Source organism: Rattus norvegicus, chromosome 5 (assembly GCF_036323735.1).
Source record: "Rattus norvegicus strain BN/NHsdMcwi chromosome 5, GRCr8, whole genome shotgun sequence".
NCBI classification, from domain to species: Eukaryota; Metazoa; Chordata; class Mammalia; order Rodentia; family Muridae; genus Rattus; species Rattus norvegicus.
Window position 1 is genome coordinate 166,178,484 of NC_086023.1, and position 16,089 is coordinate 166,194,572.

General features: G+C 43.1%; 1 protein-coding gene across 9 annotated transcripts in view; it reads left to right on the forward strand.

Annotated features, from left to right (window-relative positions):
- Positions 1 to 16,089, forward strand: part of Rere (arginine-glutamic acid dipeptide repeats) — a 331,790-nt gene that overhangs the window by 129,714 nt on the left and 185,987 nt on the right. The window lies entirely within an intron of this gene.

A 16,089-nucleotide genomic window follows, 5' to 3' on the forward strand; every position in this document is an offset into this window, starting at 1 on the left:
GAAGTTATTTGCACAGGTATGAGAATGCTGGCTGTCAGTGCTCTGCAGTTTATGATATTAGTTGAATTTTAAGCCCGATTGTTGTGTGTGGCGAGGAATCTGAGGTGGCGACGCTGCAGCGGCTCAGTCATCGTGGTGAAGACATTTGCGAAGCTCCTGACACCTGGTAGGCAGGTTGGTAAATGGTCAGTTAACCACGGCTGTTTTGACTCTAGCCCGTCTCGGGTGCTTTGAGTGCATGACCTGTGGAGCTGTGTCTCTTGTTCCTGGTGAGCACCGTCAGAAAGGTACACGTGTCTTCCACGGGCCAGCAAGGCCCTGATGGAGCTGTCATCTCTGTCCCTTGTCACGAGAGTGGTAATAAGTAATGTTTGATAAGTGAGTTGACTGTATGCCAATAAAAACCTTTTTTATAGGTGTTGAAATTTGAAGCTCATACAGTTTTTACAAGTCAAGGAAATAAATATGGAAAAAACCCTAAAGCAAGCCTATGCTTTGCCGTGATCCCTGTGTAAGAGCAGAGAGCAGGTCCAGTGGACCTGTAGGGCTTTGTTGGCTCCTCTGTGTTTCAGGGCCCCATCCTCTAGTTGATGCTTTCTTAGGTTCTGCTGAAAGTGCGCTCTCCAGTTCCTTTAGCTCTGGGCTGGAGGTGGATCAGTAAGTAGTAAGAGTGAGTACTGAGGTACAGTAGGTGCTAGGAATGATCCCAGCACCACAAAACCCAACGGCTGTGTTCAAAGACACTACCAAATTAAAAAAATAAAAAAAAAAAACTTTCCTAAAAAGGCTTTCCTAGCTATTATCTGTCCGTGTATTGCTGTCCAGCTGTCTGCCCGTCCATCCATTCATCCAGTACTATGTGTAGGTCAGAGTTCATTCTTTCCTTCCAGCCTGTTGTTTGGGTATTGTAGTCAGGTTGTCAGGGTTGGTGGCAAGTACCTTTACCTGCAGAACCATCTCGCCATCCCACACCTTACATTTTATTCAAGATTTAAAGTCATAATTTGGCTAGGCGTGATGATGCATTGCCCTTAATCCCGGCTCTGGGACAGGTGGGCACCTATTACAAAAGTACTGATGAAGCAAAGGGAAATGAGTTTATGAACTTCAGGGAAGAACATTAATGTCTAGCACGTGTTTATTCCTGCCTCAGCACCCAGAGTCCACAGCTGAATGAGAGAGCAAGTTTGTCACTGTGCACATAGCTACAGACTGTAGTTGTCCTCAGAGGTGTTTGTGCTGTATCTCTGGGTCTTTTTGGTGGCAGTGAGTTGACGACTTTGGGAGACCCTTTCTGTGGAGAGAACACTGAGAGGACTGGGTTCCTTTGTTAAGATCTCCATGCCGGCTAGTCACATCTGTCACTGGTCTGTGACAGTCGGTTCCCTAATCATAGCAGAACAAGATTTGTATTTACCTGGAGAATAATTGGACTGTGATCTCCTGCATTATGTGACACCCTCTGCTCCTTTGCTTAGTGAACAAGACTTTGAACTCCTGCGCTCTGGAGGTTCAGCTTTTGCTGGTTCAGTTAAGTGTTAAATGTGTCCTTTATTATAATTACACTGATGCCCTGCATTGTGGCGGCTGAGAAAATTGCTGGAGACTTGTTTACTCTTTCACATACTGTCCATTTTGTAAAAGCTCTTTTGCGGAGGAGACAGTGTGATTTGGAGTGGCATGGTGGACTTGAATTGGATAACATAGCTTCAATTGAAATGCAAGAATTTGGCCCTGCTCTCCACCGAGATTGGCTTGGACTTGGTATTGACCCATGTGTTTGCCGTCTTTCCAGATACTGTCTTCTATTTATTCTGACAGCTTCACCAGCTGAGAAATTAGACTTTACAAAATTAAAAATATTGTCTATGAATTTAAAACTGAAGTGGGATATTTATTTTGTTAGTTGAGGTTCTTTAAATTGTAAATTGTCATGGCTGATTTTTTTTCAAAGCATTTAAATATTCCGTAGTAAATACTTGTATGAATCACTTTTGCCTCAGAGATAGCTAAATGTCCTAAATGCTAGAAACATGAAAGAAAAAATGTAAATAACTATTTCTACTTATTTTACATTTTAGTATAAATTTTATGGTGGATTTTTAAGAAATTAATTTTTTGTAGTGGATAGTTTTACTGTCATAAAACTTAGCTCTTCTGGTGAAAGTTTAAACTCATGAAAATGAGTAAACTCCTGAAGTCACTTTACCAAGTATGTTAAATTAATATATATTATCGTTACATGTGTATTTAAACCTACCCTTTAAACCATTATCATTTTGCAGTTGAAAGTCTGCTCGGTCTAATTAGCATAGTGGTCTAATTAGCATAGTGTAGGTTGTGTATGGGTCTAATTAGCATAGTCTAGGTCGTGTATGATAGAGCTTCCACAGTCGCCACTCAGCCTTATAGTGAATATACTCTTTTACTTAAATCTCTACATTTCTCTCTGTAATCGACATTTTAGGGACTGCCTGTTCAGTAGTGCAGTGTGCTGTGTGGCGCAGAAAGAAGGCTGGGTGCCTAAGATGAAGAGAAGGCGAGCGCGCTTCGCCTCACCTGCTGCGGGTGCAGCTTTGGCTCTGCTGGGCGGATGCTGGTGTTTGAAGGACAGTGTGCAGTGCCGCTGTAGATGGGGCTGTGGAGACGATGCAGTGTAACAAAGCTGCAGGGTGTTGACTGTTGCTTATCACAAGACTACTGAGGATATGACACAAATTATATCGCTTCTTGTAATTTTCAGTTTTTAGTTTAAGATTTGAATTTGAGTTTGTTAGTAATGCTCTAGGTACCTGCTAGTTTTCAGGAAGACAGTCATCGCTATGTGGTGTTTGGTTTCAGACTTTCCATGACCCTTCATCCCAGTGTGCTGCCATTGTTGACCAGGAGGATGTCAGTAATGCTGTGTGTAGTTCTAATTCTTCTGTTTAGGGAAGAATTGTTGATATTCTTCAACAAGAAGAGAAAGATATTACCCAGTATTTTGTACCGTTACGTAATCAAGAACAGTTTACCCAGAAAGTGGTAGAATAAGCACCATTCTATAAAAACACACTTGACAGTTGCACCTGAGAATCATTCTGTCAGCTCAAGCCTTGGAAATTATGCTTTAACCTCTCGTAGACGTTCGTGCCTCCCCTTTTGACTACACAGTGGATGGAGATCTGGTTTCTGGTCTGTTCTCTGTACTGGCTGGAAGACAGTGTCTTTCATGCCTGCAAACTGGAATGATTTTGAAGCTGGCAGTAGCTATCAAAACAAGAGAGATTTGATGACCTGAAATGTGCAATCCTTTTAGAAAGTGCTCTTTTCATTCAGGATGGACCAGGACAAGGCTTGTTATTTGACGCCCCATCAGCTTTGTTATGAGTTTCTGTTTTCTCTGAGCTGCTGGGTTCTGAGTGCTGAGCATCTGATGTGTGAAGATGTGGGTTCTGGCTGCCTCAGCAGTGTGCTTTACTCAAGCTCTGGGGGCTAGACAGTTCCATTTTTATGTTCTTTCCCCAAGTTCGCCTGGACTGATTTTCCTTGGCCAGACCAGTGCTTTGGTTGGGTTGAGCATTTGTTTGTGTTTGTTCATTTACTGTGCTTGTAATCTCTCACGTCTGATTGCTTCTCAGCCTGGCTCCTTTGCAGTGAACAAACAGTACATTTTCAAGAAAGAAAATTGAAAAATTCAGATACGGGAAAGTTCAAATTTAAAGCCACTATTAACATTCTTTGTGTGGTCACTTCCCATAGTACACACGCAGAGGGGTGTGGTTGTAGTTTCTTAATCTATGCCTTTGTGTTTTAGAGAGTGTCTCATTCTGCAGCCTATGTTGGCTCTGCTTCAATAAGCTACCACCCACAGCTTATAGATATTATGCATCGTGTGCTGTTAGTGCAGGGGTTTATAACCTGGCGTGTGGCTAACCAAAGAGTCTGAGTAGATGGCAAGGGATTCAAGTTGGAAGGAGAAAATGTGCTTTTATTTTTATTCGTTTATTACCTTTCTGATGACACTCACCCATTGCTTTAATTCTGATGACAGGCAGTAAGCCATGGGGACATTGGGACAAACCAGTGCTCTCATGCTGCTTCATAGGGAGTGTTTGACGGACAGCGTGCAGTGCCGCCACAATGCAGGGCATCAGTGTAATTATAGTAAAGGAAACATTTAACACTTAACTGAACCAGCATCTATATTCACTGTTATGCCGAGATGATGAATGCTCTTAGGGGAGTCATAGCTAGTATAATTTCTTAGTTAAAAATATGCATGGTATTGTATTGCACAAGTTTTCTTTTATTGTGGTAAGCAATTCAATATAGTGGGTTTTTTTTTTGTTGTTTGTTTGTTTGTTTGTTATTCATTTAGACTTTATCAGTTTTGAGTCACAGTCTTACTCTGTAGTCCTGGTTGACCTTGGCTTGTGGTAACCTTCCCCCATCAGCCTCTGAGCCACAGCATTTGGTTTCTATTTTATTACAATTCTAATGTTAATATTTTCATTTTAGAAGAGAGGTATTCCTGTAAGGTACGGCTGACCCTCAGTTCCCCAGTAGCTGGAATAGAGTCAGCTTAGTTTTCCATTTGTCCGCTCACTTGTTAATGGAAGGCTGTGGCTGTGTAACCCACACTGGATGGGTGGTCCTCCTCCATCAACTTTCTGAGTGCTGGTGTTGCAAATGTGTGCCATCATCTTCCTGACCTAGTCTTAACTTTTCAATGCTATGGTATTCCAAGAAATTTGCTACCAGTCCCTATGCTTTCTGGGAAGGTGCATCCGTGAGTTCCCTTTGGAAACAAATTCACACAGGAATAAAAAAGACAGGGAGGATAACAGTTTGAGTCAACAGCTGTGCTAGCCGGGGTGTGGGAGAAATTTTCACCCTTTATGCTGTCTGTGCACCCTAGGGGTGGACTCCTCAGCAACCAGACTTAGCCTTGCCTCTTTACAGGCAAGGAGTTGTCAGCTTTGTTCTGTCTGGTCCCATCTAGTTTCATCTGCCTCTGGAAGCCGCTCTTAAATCCTGGCAGAAGGTAATGAAGGTTTGTGACCCCTTACTACCGGGGTCCCAGTTTTGTTTCTATTTGTTTTTTGAGACGGGGTTTCTCTGTGCTTCTCTGGGCCATTCTAGAACTTGTTCTGTATGCAGTCCAGGCTGGCTTCCAACTCCCAGAGACCTGCTTGCCTCCACTTTTCAAGTGCTGAAAGTAAGGGTATGACACTACCAGCCTGATGTTACTGACTTATCTTCAATTTTATTGTTTACTTTTTAATTAGTTTCATATATATATTACATTGGTTTATTATGTTAATATTTTTATTATGTTTTTGATCAAAGTAATCTTTTGAGTTCATGAATAGCACATCAATTCAGGAAAATAATGGGTAAAATGGCTTAGAGTTATTCTTCCACATTTCCTCCCACAGGGAATAGCTATCATCTTGATACAAATACAATGTATTTGGTCATATTCACCCCTATACCTGACAACTCCTTCAGATCCTCACACAAACATCTTCCTCTCAAAGTCATGTCCTCTTCTGTTTTGGATGTCCCCTGGAGAATCAGCAGCCTGCCAGTGGCCCATCCCTGAAGGAAAAGCTGGCTCTCTCTTCCCCAGGAGTGGTGGCATGCTTTATCTCCTCAGTGTGAAGCAGTCTTGGGAGCCTTTCACACACCTATGCTGATTGGCTTGTCTGTGCTGGTTTATTCAGGCACCCACAGCTGCTGTGAGTTCACTGGTGGAGCATCCCTGCCATGTCTAGAATGCACCAAATTGTAACGCTGGGTGTGTTAATTCCTTTTCCATTAAAAGAGGACGTTTGGGGCCGATTAATCCAGCAAGAAGCCACAGAGCCAAACTAGTCACTCTTCCTGGGCAGAAAGCACTTTCCTTCCAAGCCTTTTATGACTGTGCTGCCTCAGATTCTTGCTGTCTATGAAAAGACACAGAAATGTGGAAGAGAAAATAGACCTGGGGAGATTCTACAATACATCAATCAGACTTTCTCTAAACCATCTGTCAAACTCCAATACAGTTCATATAGGAAAGCAAGGCCTTGGGAGAAATGGGACCTGGCCTATCAGCCATAGAAAGGAGGGGCCTTGGGGAGGGAGAGCGCCTGTGACAAGTCAGTGAGGAAAGCTGGTGGCAGGGTCCCACCAGCTCACACACATGCTGCTGTTTGCTGGGAGTATGGGGCTGGCTCGGGCTCTTTAATTAATTTCTTCTGAGGCAGGGTCTCTCTGTAGACCAGGCTGCCCTGAATCTCACTAGATAGCTTCGGTTGGCCTTGGATGCAGAGTAACCCTGCCTCTTGAGTGTTGAGATTATAGGTGTGAGACACCACAAGGGTTCGCAGCTTCAGAAGTGTAATAAAACTTGACTATTACCTGCTTTTAGTACTTTGTTTAAAATGGAGAAGTTTTCAATTCTTTTTTTTCTCTAAATTCTGATTTATTTTGTCTCAGCAGATGTTCAGAACATGGCTTTTCTGAGGTTCAGATTACTAAAAGAACATGCAAAAGCAAAGCTCTCAGTAAGTGTGGGATTGGCCCAGAGCAGCTGCAGCCCTTCATTGAAGTGTGTTGAATATAGTTTCGGGTTTATAATTAAAAAAGAAAGAAAGAAACACAAGAGCTGTCAGTGGCTAGAACAGTAAATGAAGTCTCTCATTTCCTTTCAGGATAGATAGATATTTCACTACTTTGACCTTCAAATCTGTGCTAATTTGGATTATGAAAGTGGCAGGTGGATGGCAGATTAGCACATACGATAGAGCCTGCCGTCTTCCTTTTATGTGTCACCGAGCTGAGTCATGCATGTTACATCCAAGGACACAGAGAATGGAAGTTGTAGTCTATGTAAACCATTTTCTTCAGATAATTCAGACTGCTTGTGATCCACAGTGGGCTGAAGATACACACTGGGAACCTGAGATCTCCGTATTTGTTCAGTTATGTAAAAATGAGTAGGTTTTAAATTACTCTTAAATACCCGTATATAGTACTTGGCTCAGAATGGAAAACAGAAACAACAAAACCAGCCATCTATATCAACTATATATAGCTAGAGCTGGAAAGAGCACTGCTCCAAGGGAGCAGGGAGAGTGGGCTGTGTTAGAGTAGAGACAGGTTCCATTGCTCTTAGAACTTTATGTAGATCACAGCAAAGGATAAAACTGGAAAGCCACTGCAAGTCCAAAGTAGACTCTGGACAGGCTTACATGATTTTGGTGTCAGTTGGACCATCAACAACAATTTTATAATCTGTCTATAAAATAAGAACACAGCCTTGTGTTTGACCTTCCAAAGGTGGGTCTTAGAAGAATGGTATAGAATGCTGAAATGGCTGGGGCAGTGGTAGCTCACATCTTTTATCCCAGCAGTCAGGAGATAGAGAAATTTGGATCTCTGTGAGTTCAAAGCCAGAAATTTGCATATTTAAATAAAGTGGCTTGTCATTACAAACTTTCAGCAGACCATTAGAGCCTAAAAGTGTGTGGAAGCATAGACTTGTAGACTTGGATCCTGAAATTTGGCTAGGATTATCTAAGAGGGACAGACATCTCTGGTAGGAACAGCAACAGAACATGGATCTAGCAGGGCTGGGCTGATGGCCCAGCAGTAGGGACTCTAAACCAGCCTGGATCGGTTGATTTCTCCTCCCCTCCCCTCCCTTATTCTCAAGAGAAGAGAAGAGAAGAAGAGAGAGAAGGTTTCTCTGAACATAGCCCTGGATGATGGAGACTTTCTCTGTAGACCAGGCTGGCCTCAATCTCACAGAGCTCTCTGCCCGTTTCTGTTCTGGGTGCTGGGATTAGAATTGTGTCTACGCTGATTCTGTCTGTGATGCTGGTGGTTATAGTTGGGGCAGCAGATCCTGGATGTTGATCTGATACAGTTCTTTAAGTGTCTCACACAACTGTGAGGATGTGTATGTAGGTGAAAGACTGTATGTACCTGTAAAGAAAACTGAGGATGTTTCTGTTAAGTCAGGAAGCAATTCAGTCGAGCATCCCAACACGAGCCCGGTGTTTAGTTTCTGTCTAAATCTGCATGGCATACTTAGTCTGCTTTCAATAACTATCAGCTGATCTTGACATCATGATGAACCAAAAGATATGAGAAATTATCCAACAGTAAGCAAAAGACAGGCCAGTGTGAAGCAGCCGTCATGGTAGAGCGTCTGTTTGTCCGTTCTTCAGCAAGACTTTCATTTCTCTGCACTTGGACTATAGTTAAGATTGTGGAGTACAGGAGGCAAATATTTAAATGAGATAGAACATTATATTATTGCTCATTGTATAAGGATACAATATAAATGCTTAAAAAGTGCAAAAGGGTTTGGGGAGATGGCTCAGTAGCCGCTCTTCCAGAATACCCAGGTTCAGTTCCCAGCACTCATGTGACAGCTCACAGCTGTCTGTAACTCTAGCTCGAGGAATCCAACACCCTTACCTAGAAATATATGCATGGTGGATTTTGTTTTTTGTTTTTTTTTTTAAAAGATTTATTTTATTTATTATATATAAGTACACTGTAGCTGTCTTCAGATACACCAGAAGAGGGCATCGGATCTCTTTACAGATGGTTGTGAGCCACCATGTGGTTGCTGGGAATTGAACTCATGACCTCTGGAAGAACAGTCGGGTGTTCTTAACCACTGAGCCATCTCTCCAGCCCTTGTTTTTGTTTTTTGAGCTACAGAACCTGCATGTTACAATTAGCTGTCATTCATTTCATTGAATAGAAGTATGTTCCATTTGCTGTACACTCAGGAGCCAGGCTTGACTGGTATAAATAGGTGAAATCTAAATTATCCTGACAGTCCATTAAACAGCAGCAGAAAGCCCGTAAGGAAAATGGATTCACTGTAACAAAGGAGAGAGCTAGCGTGGGCTCTGAGTTGTCCTGTGTATTTGCAGCGATCACTATAAAGTCTGTCTGAAGCACTTCATGCAAAGCAGAGCCCGCCTCTACCGGTGCCTCCCTGGCTCCTCCAGCCTCTCAGGACGACTTTCCTGCAGGGCGTGGCATCTTCCCTGGGAACTCAGTGCTGCTGCACTGCTTCCTAAAGGCACATCATTTGATTTGCTTCTACCTTTCTTATTTTTAGGTGATCCTGGGATGAATCCTACAATCGAGAATGTGCTGGATAAATGCTCTACCACTGAGCTGTGTATCCAGCAACACACACACACACACACACACACACACACACACACACACAGATACACACACTTTTTTTCTTGAGACAGTACAATTGTGTATCCCAGTTTTAAAATTGTGATCCTGCTGTCTCAGCTTTCCAAAGTTATTGGATTATAGACCTAGTATGTCACCATGCTTGGCCCATGGTCCACTTTCGTTCCTTGAGTTAAAGGTCTTTCAACATTTTGATTAGTAATCAGAGCAGTCCAGTTTAATTGTCTTTTTTTATTTGTGTGTATGTGTGTGTGGGGGGGCATACTGATGTCCGAGGACATCCTTTGGGAACTGGTCCTCCTTGCATTCTGAGTGGGCTTTGAACTCAGTTCTGAGGCTTTACCTACTGAGTGTCATCTCACCGACCCTTTGGGATGGAATCTTTCCCTTCAGTTTTTTATTTTATGGTGAGCCAGTGAACTGGGATAGAACAGCTACCTGAATGTTTTGTCTTAAGAAGTCAGGTACAGTATGCTGCACAGACACACCGGGGCCTTCTCTAGGCGGGCGGGTGGGCTGGGATAACTGTGGCACTGTTAGCAGTGGCGCTGATGAAGCAGAACCTCATGGTCCATGCCAAGCAAGTGCTTTACCACTGAGCCAGCACCAATTTTAAAAATAAAATTTCTTTCTTAGGTTGCAGGGTTTTTGGTTTTTTTTTTTTTTTTTTTTTTGTTTTGTTTTTTTCTTTTTTTCTTTTTTGGAGCTGGGGACTGAACCCAGGGCTTTGTGCTTGCTAGGCAAGCGTTCTACCACTGAGCTAAATCCCCAACTCCTTGGTTTTTTTTTTTTTTTTTTTTTTTTTTTTGTTAAAGTGTACAAATGCTACCAAAATGTAAGTTATAAATTCCGAGAAATTGACTTAACTGGGGTTTGGACTTTGAATTAGCTAGAATAACTCTCATAGTAAGGGTTCAGTACAAGTTACAAGGAACATTTTGATAATAATTTGTGGAGATTAGAGCTTAAATTGCCCTTTGGGTAACGCAGGTGTTAGCCATGGTTGATATTTTGAGTATCATCATGGTATGCTTTCTGCTGCTGACAGGATGACGCTGCTTTGTCTTGTTTTGCTGTTTTCAAACCCAGTTGGCATCTGATTGTGGGAAGGGGGACACTGCACCAGCTATGCCAGACCGCCAGCAGCAGTACTGCCTCATGTTGGGGGATGATGGTCTGGGGCCACCCATTAAACACGGGAGCAGGGGAATGGAAGAGGCAGTCCATGCTTGTGCGTGCGTGTGTGCGTGTGTGCGTGTGTGCGTGTGTGCGTGTGTGTGTGTGTGTGTGTGTGTGTGTGTGTGTGTGTGTGTGTGTGTAGACCTTGACCATCGCCCCTCAGGCACTGTCTGCTTTGTTTCTGAGAAAGGCTTTCACTTGCCTTCGAGTAAACTAGGTTGGCTGAGATCCACCTTCTAGGTGCTGGGTTACAAGGGTACCTCACTGCACCTGGGTTTTGACAAGAGAATTGAACTCTGGTACTTGTATTTGCAAAGAAAGCATTTCCCAACTGAGCTGTTTCGCCAGCCCAGTCTTAGAGATTTTAATGTACTGGAAGACTTCCTGATATCTAGAAAAGAGACATGTCTAAATTTGAAAACACTTTGGTTTATTATAATCTTCTTTCCCATTCTCCTTCACCGTGCTTTTCTATGTAGACAAGAGTTCCTGTGAGCTTGCAGCATTAGAACTGATAGACATTTCAGTATGCAGATTCAGTTACCAAGAAGTTTGTAGACAATGGAGCCGCTGATCCTGACTGGTTTTTCCTTCCACTGAGTTTATCAAGATGATTCCATCAAATTTGGTGATGGTTGACAGAGTTCAAATCAAAAGCTAAGGAAATGATCGGGAAGGTATTGTCTCTCCCTCTGAAGCTGTCCACTGCTCCCACATACTGCTGCGCTCTTCTATCTAGAAGACAGCTGAGAGCCAGCCCTTTCCACCTGTGACAGAATGTTTCATGTTCTTTTTAGTGTTTGGTTAGTTAGGGTCCTGTAACTCCTAAGTCCATTTTTTCCTTTACTTGCTCCTCAGAGAAGCTCTGAGTGTCTGCCCTGAGGAAGTGGATCTCGTGGTGGAAGCCAACAGTGCAGCTGGCGTTGGCTGTGTTGAGGATGGTGACGGTAGAGGTGGCTTGCTGGAGCCCTCAGTGTACCAGTGCTTCTGGTCTGGGGTCCAGACACCAGGATTGGAGTTGTTTTCTAGCAAGTCGAGCTCCAGGTTCAAGGAGTGCTGCTGTCTCGAGAGTGAGGTAGAGAATAATAGAACTGCGTGCACTCGAGTGCGCCCCCCCCCCCCTCCCGTGCTGGGATTGGCAAACACTTGTGTTATCTAGAGAGATACTTTCAGACTTAATTGTGCAATAGTTTACCAGCTCACTGTCACGTTGTCGAATGGTTCTGAGGGTCGGCTTCCCGTGCCCACTGCCGGGCTACCCAGCCAGCATTGCCTCTGAAAGGCTCTCTGGGAGAAGGGCTTTGTTCACAAGGAAAGGGTTTTCTATTTGAAATTCTATTAGAGTGGCACTGCCATTCTTTGCAAGGGGACGGACGAGAGAGTATTTCAAAGATTAATAGGTGGGAACACATTGATGGAGGAAGATTCTGCATGGGGCAGAGCAGTGGCTGAACACTGCCTGTGTAGTGGAACATAGCTTTAATGCTAGGGCTCACAGACCGCTTACTAAATTAGGGGGTGAAATAAGTGTCCACTCTGCTTAGCGATGAGACTGTCAGGACAGATGCTGATAGGTGCTTTGTGTACGAAATGACAGGCTGCCTGATGTGGCAGGCTATGATTTTTACCCTGGAGGAACTTGCTTCCCTGCTCGATTTACATAAACCTGCTCGTTTGCTGACTTTGGAAAAGGAGAGGCTTTTCTTTGCCTTGAGAATTTGCCTTCATGTTTGGCTGACTTCCCTCTTCAGCTCAGTGAGGGCTCTGTTTGCAGATGGCAGCATTGATTCTTGGACACAAAGCAATGTTGAGGTTGTGAGAAACAACCAGAAATATCCCTGCTCAGTGTCATCTCCCATATCATGGGTTTTGATGCTCCTGGTCACGAGCATTTCAAGTGACCCTGTATCACTGTGTAATCTGCTTTTGTGCAGAGGCTCGGTGTTAAAGTATAAAACAGTACAAACACGTCTCATTTCCAGACATCCCTGCTAAAGAAAACAGTAGTTATCCTTTGTTTTTCAGAATAATTGATAGTGGTGACAATAGCCTCATTTATTTTTTTCTGGCCCATTTCAGGCATGCTGATTTTAAGATTAAAACAGTGTATATTTGCCCCACAGCAACTGTTGGCTCGTTCTGGTGAATGCCTGCTTCCCTGTGAGTGATTTTGAAAATGTGCATTGTGCATTTAATGGATAGCATTGTCTGCTCAGAGTTGCTGCTTTTAGCAACAAAGATGAGGGGCTTTCAACATTTAAAACAAAAGGTGTCTGTAGTGCTTCTGTTGGCTTCAGGCTGTCACTCTGAGGACTATCAGTTCAGTTGACTAAATCAGTCTTAGAACCAATCAGCTTTTAGAGGAGCCATGCTTTCAGAAGTTGCACGATAGTCTTGCCAAATCACTTTGACTTAGAAGGTTTCTGGGCTCACGCATTCCACCTGTGGATTTTTGACATTGTTCTTAACTTTGCCTTTTTAAATGAACTACTTTGGGGCTAGAAGTAGAGTTTGGTTTGTCTAGCGTGCACAAGGCCCTAGGTTAGACCCCCCAGCCCTGCAAAAACAAACAGAAGGATCTACAAATAAAAACAAAATAAATGGTTTAACGCTAGCTATAAACATTTATGTAAATTGTTTAATTAAATAAGCTGTTTGATTAATGAGACCAGAGAGAAAATACTTGTAATGACTCAGTTTAACATTTTTGGTGCATGGGGCAGAGTAGCATAACAGAAAGAGCATTAAAAGAAAACTTTATTTCCTAGAGTACACTCTCCTCTTTCTCTCTGTCTGTCTGTCTGTCTTTTCTTTTTGAGTACATTGTCTTAAGATGGGTCATTTTGTTTTATAGAAAGAAAAAATTCAACTCTCTAGTAATGTTTCATTCTTCGCTCTAGCGGGGCTGGAGAGGTGGCGCAGAACCTGGCTGCTCTTCCAGCCCCACAGGGCAGCTCACAACTAACTAACATTAGTTCTAGGGGACCCAGCACATGTAGGTAAGACACCAATGCAGGTAAAATAAAATAAATAAGCCATTAAAAATCATTTAAAAAACAAAAAATACGTTAGCTAAATCTGGTTAAAGCAGACCATTACCACCCTGAATGATAAATTTGACTAAGCTTGGAAAAATATTTAACTTATGTGACCCATGATTTATTATTCTTAATGTCCACAGAATTTGTTGTCGCCTGCTCTGAGAGTGATCTTACCGGCCTCACATACATGTCTCAGCATACTGAGATTCTGATACAGTATAAGTCCTACAGACACCAGCCTGTATATTGAAATCATTTTGTAAATTCACAGCTTTGTGTCAGTGTGGTTTGCTGTGGTAATTATTTAAATTATAAAGATAAAAGATGCCTTCTATGTGGTAATTCTGTAGGTCAGCTTTCAGGCTGTTCCCTCAAGTGGTAGCCTTTCCCTTGGGCAGCCGTTCTTTAATTTAGTCTATGCGTGTTAGGTCCAGTAGAATTTGGAATACGGGGGGCGGGGGGGCAACAGTCGCCCTTTCTCTTCTCTCTTAGATGTCCTGCCTTGGTGTGTTAGAGATGAACATTTCCTGAGTCCAGTTATAGCAGGACATAACTCTTCTCTCCTTTCTCTGGAAAGCTCTTTGGGGGGATTACAGGGGGTAGAGTTATTGAAGCAGAAAAACATAGAGTTCTGACTACTCTTGGACTCACTGTTTGTTCAAGGCTGACCTTGGACACTTGCTCGCCCTGCCTCCATCTCTGAAGTGCTGGAATGCTGTGTGAGCGGGGCAGCACAGCTGATGATGGAGACTTGTTAGTATATAAGTCAGTAGTGCTTTGCACTCCAGAGTAAGAGGGTCTGTGGTACATAAAGCCTTTCTCTGCGATGTAATGGGGACTCAGTGTCCCACATTTGTCCGGTCTGTCGGACCTTGGGCACACCAGTGGCATAATTAGTCTTGGATTGTTGTTGTGCTATTTCAGATCTCTGGAGATGGTGAAGAGGAGGGGGAGGGAGGAGGAGGAGGAAGAGGAGGAGAGGGAGCAGGGGGACAGTGCAGACCACATGACTTCCAGATAATGGGACATCGAGGATTGTGAATTGCTAAGGAGTGCTTACTACTCCTTTACAGAGGAGCCACAAGAAATCTTACCTCTTCTGCACTTCATAATTAGTTGTAAGCTATATGTGGTCAAAACTGGTAGAATAAAGAAAGAATAGGGTTGTCACAGAGCACGCAGATGAATTGGTATTTCTTTTGGAGGATTTATCCCAGGGGAGGAGGTGGATTTTGTGGGAACCAATCTTTGGACCTCACTTAGGAAGTTGTCGTGATTGTTTTTAAGGAAATGAACAAGCAGCTTAACTTAAAAAGAAAGGAAGTGTGGCTTTGTGGAAGGAGACAGGGAGGAGACAGGCATAGATTGCTCTCTCTGTGCTTAGGTGAGTGAGTATGTAATCGCTACCTGGAGAGTTGAACTACTGGTGCTGCATTAGTAGGTCTACAACATGGAAATTAAGAATTTTGGGCCTATTCCAAAATTGTATTAAATTTTGAGGCGGGTCTTACGGTCCTCTGCTGAGTGGTGAGATTACAGTTCTGTAAGCCACACCACTGCCCAGAGAGAGCCGCAGCTTCTCTGTGGAGATTTGTGCTGCTGCTCTTTTGTAACAAACAAGGGGTGTGAAGAAAAGCCTTAGCCATTGTGGGGAGAGTGTCACTGGAGATGCCTAAGTGCAGCAGCAGAGGTCGTTACCTTCTGCGAGCTACCCTGGGTAACTCATCCTGATCCACAGTGGTATGGGCCTTCAGGGGTTCATGATCTCTCATCTGAGAGATCAGTCGGGAACTCCGAAACCTCCATAGACTCATGTTCCTTCTCTTTCTGAAATGGCTCTGGGCTCCATTTTATGTCTCGGCTCTTAAGTATGTGGAGTTGAAATACCACCTTGCCCAAGTTGCCAGAAAGCAATTGTTCTTACAGATGCCCGTTCTGAAGGGCAGGGGAGAAGATGTGATGATTGGCTTCTGTACCCGTAGGCATTAGTGTCCCACTTCCAGATTTGGTAACTGGGAAACTTTTACTTCTTGGTGAATAATTGTCTTATAGGCAATTTTAAAAAATACGCCTTAACAGATAGTTTTTAAAAGCAGCCTTTTACCCTTCAGCTGATGTAAATAATTGTCAAATTATTGTAAAAATGTCAAAAATAATTGTCCAAGCACGGCCACGTCTAGTGTGATTGAGGAACGTGCTCTGCTCTTCTTTCTGAAGAAAATCTTTGCTTTACTTCATTCCGTATTTGATTGGCTGCTTTGGTTTTCTTTCCAGTCAAGAAATAACTTGATAGTAAATTATCCATAGGCACCAAATAGCTTTCATCCTGTAAAGCTGTGGTTATTGTTGGCAATGTGTTCAAGGCTGAGTTTTCAAGTATCTTCCTCAAAAAATACTTACTGAAAATGAAGTAGCATGTGGCAAAGCTGTTTCTCTTTCCAAAGAATGTGTCTAAAAGATTTTTGATTTGCTTTAAAGTGTGTGCCTCCTTCCCTCTGTCCTCCCAGAGGCAGGAATACAGGCAAGTGCCACATACCCGTCTGGATGTGTAACTTTGTTTTGTTTTGTTTTTTGTTTGTTTGTTTGTTTGTTTGTTGTTTTGTTGACCTGGAACTCACTCTGTAGACCAGGCTGGCCTCAAAGTCAGAGATCCACCTGCCTCTGCCTC